Genomic DNA, 3,486 nt, shown 5'->3' with positions numbered 1-3,486 from the left:
TTAAGCATGAAAAAGATGTGGATCACAGCTTAGGTACAGAAGTGATTATTTTTCTAAGTGACTTTTTTTAAAATGCCTTCGTAAAAAAAAAAAAGTAAGTAAGCTGGTGTCAGCCCAGCCCTAGTGAACTTGTTCACCTCTTTGTCTGGTTATACAAGGAACATGAACATGATTTCATTACACAGTAGAAAAGGCATAATGGTAGTGTAAGACTTGCAATTTCCATTCTTAACCATTCTGGGGTAGATTTAAAGAGGAGGCCTGGAAAGATAAAGTGAAAAGAAGGTGTTGGAAGGTGAGGCAGGAGGGTGGTAAAGGGTAGCACGAGAGCAGTGATAGGATGGTTCTGATTTGCCTTTACATTTAACAAGACAGTGATTCAACTTTGCCTCATTATAGGAACCTTTATTATCTCCCTGCCACAACAGTTTCGTTCCAGCACATTTTATGCAGGCAATGTGTCAGTTAATTGAGGATTTTTGTTCTTGAATCATCTGCCTGTTAAACCAAAAGCAACTCTAGTTGCATTCCAAATTGCAACCAAAGCATATGTAAAATGGGATGTTTTCCTCCATTTCTTCAACCTTAAGCAAAAACCAAGCAACCCGGAGTGCCTTATTAATCAGCTAGAATGATCGCAGTTAAAGTATTCAGTTCGGTATAACTATTATTAGGAGTAATAGATTTGAAGTGACCCAGCTTTTCCTGTGTTCAAGGGAAGGCAGCGCATTCACTGTTGTCATTTCAGACCAGTGTGCCGCCAGTAGTTGTACCAATGTCAACAACAAGTAAGATGACAGTAGAAACTGGTTCAGTGCTGATTTTCCACTAGGACATGCTGCTAGAAGATGAAATTCTGCACTGTACTGGGAAATTCAATATACTTGGCTGATATAAAAGGTCACCTCATTGGAAGGGGCCTGTTTCATACAAAAATGATGGAAATGCCAACTCTGTCATTCTTTCTCACCTTCCAGTACCTTCTTTCACCCCTCTAACTTTTCGCTGTCTTTTAGGCACACTGATTGGTCCCAGAATGCCTGCTGTCAAACTCAATTCCATTATTGCATTGCCAGTGTCCTTCTCTTGGGCACTTGGAGCGGATGATTGTTATATTACCCTTCCTCCCCACTCCTCTGTGAGACTTAACATACCTTTAAGCCAGTAAACATGTGGCGAGGCATCCTTAAGCTAGCTATGGACTCAAACCCTTACCCACCAGCCTTTTCCTTATGGTTTTATTAACACATGCCCAAAAGTGGCCGGGAGAATTTCCTGTGTTGAGGGAACTGTGCAATTAATAGAAATATCCATTCCTTAGCACAGTGCAGTAGCAGCATGAAACCTTAAGGGTTTCTGAGACATTGCTTTAGGCTTACGGTGAAGGAGATGGTGGAGAGCGTTGTGTGCCAAACAAAATTACTTGTAGATTCTTTGCGACTGCAGCCAACAGTGAAGTTTCAGCTACTGCATTTAACCATGTGCTGTGTGCTTTATGGTACACAGAAGTACCAGCCTTGAGTTCTCCTTCTTCAGAAATTAGACTTGAGGGTGCATACCTGAGATCATGAACCTTCTGTGTTGATGAATTCGGTATAACTGCTCCTTCCTGGTTCTACATCAGGGGTCTCCAATATGACACCCATGGGCACTACGGTGCCCTTGAGGTCTTACCTGTTAAGTCTCTGAGCCATGGCACATCCCCTTGGTCATGAAGTGGTGAAAGTCATTTACCTTTTATCTTTGAACAGTATATAGAGTACAGGAGGAAGTTGAAATAGTGACCTTCTTCTCTACATCCTCTTTCCGTTATATATGCTTTTAGATACTCAGATTACTGGATCTAATTTTTACCCAGATTCCCTGTAAAAATGAAGTGTGTGTGCCCCTTTTCTCTTTTTGACTCAGGATTGGGGGGGGGGGAGTATGACTCAAATGTGCCCATAAGCCTTTTTTTGGGTGGGGAAGCAAACATTGTTCTACATATATGACCAGTAATGCCAGTTATAATCCCTTATCTGTTATCAATATTAATAGAAGAGTAGCAGGAAATCAAATCCACCTTTCATTGCCTTAATTATGAGTACCCCAAAGTGGTTTAAATGTGTTAAAAGGTAGTTAATATGCGCTCAGCTGTTTCAAGTAGGCACCCTAATTTTATACAGGCATTAGTCAGAACTGCTAAATATAATGGGAAATAAAAAAGCTATGAGATGTAGGCATGCAGTGCACAAAGCTTTGAGGCAGAATTCAATGATCACTTATCAATTGTGCAGATGGTTTTCTCCAGTATGTCAACATCCTAGCCACAAAACCCATCAAGGTGTTTTCCAAAACAAACTGCCCCTTTGAATACTGCCTTCTCATATTCTCCAGGGCCCTTTTCATTAGCCAGTGCATTCCTACTTCTAATTTCATCCATTTTTGTGATATCAGATGTTTCAAGGAACACTGTGGGCAGCTATTATTATGATTGTGATTGTGATTATGATTATGATTTGCAACAGTTTGAACAGTTGGCTAAATCTACCAGAGACGTGAAAAAAATAGTGATTCTGCTTCACATGCTATCAGAAGTTGTCTAATAGGGTAACCTTCCTTTGAAAGGACTAATGGTTGTGTAAGTCATAAAATATTTTTGAGGAGACAAAAGGCATGCACACCAGTGAAGATGGTAGCCAAGAGAACAATGTTAGATGCATAGCTCACCTAGTCATCAAGATTTGGTGTGGATAAATGTCCTACTTTTCATTCACCTTCATAACAACTCTGTACTGTGGGCCACTGTTACTCCAGATTTGCAGATAAGGAGTTGAAGCTGACAGTTGGTCTCCCTAAGAATGTACAGAGTCCTCAAGTGTAGATGATTTGGATGCCTTCAAAAGATGCCTTTGCAGAGAGGAAGTCTATCAATGGCTATTAGCCATAGCAGCTATACAGAACTTCCAAGTTCAGTGGCAGTATACCACAGTCTTCCTCTTCCTGGGGTGCAGAATAGAAAGGCTGTTTTTCTATTCTGCTGGTGGGCATCTCACTAGTTAACACAGCAAACAAGATGCTGGTCCAGACCAGAGGTGGCCAACGAGGTGCCCTTCAGCTATTAACCGCAACCCCCATCATCCTTGACTAGTGCCTGTGCTGGCTAAGACTAATGGAGCCAGAGTGCAACAACACTGGAGGACACTTCATTGGCTACCCTGGTCTAGCTGGACCTTTGGCCTAGACCAGAACTGGTAAGCAAAGAGGAAGGGAAAATCTGAATTGGGCCATCCTTATCACTTTGCACCCAACACCTCCATGATGTCACCGGTGTAATTATTAACACTTTTGGGTCCCTAGTGGTGTGGGGGGGAGGGGCTGCCTCCTCTCCTTTTGTGAACGAGGAAGAGCAACCGAGGCGGAACAATGCGAGGAGATAGCAGGGGGAGGGAGCGCTCCGGAGGCGTGGCTCGGCGAGTGGAGCACTGGATAAATAGAGCGCGCTCA

This window comes from Lacerta agilis, chromosome 7 (genome assembly GCF_009819535.1).
Source record: "Lacerta agilis isolate rLacAgi1 chromosome 7, rLacAgi1.pri, whole genome shotgun sequence".
Taxonomy (NCBI): Eukaryota; Metazoa; Chordata; class Lepidosauria; order Squamata; family Lacertidae; genus Lacerta; species Lacerta agilis.
The sequence above is the reverse complement of the archived record's forward strand: the minus strand, read 5'-3'. Positions refer to the sequence as shown.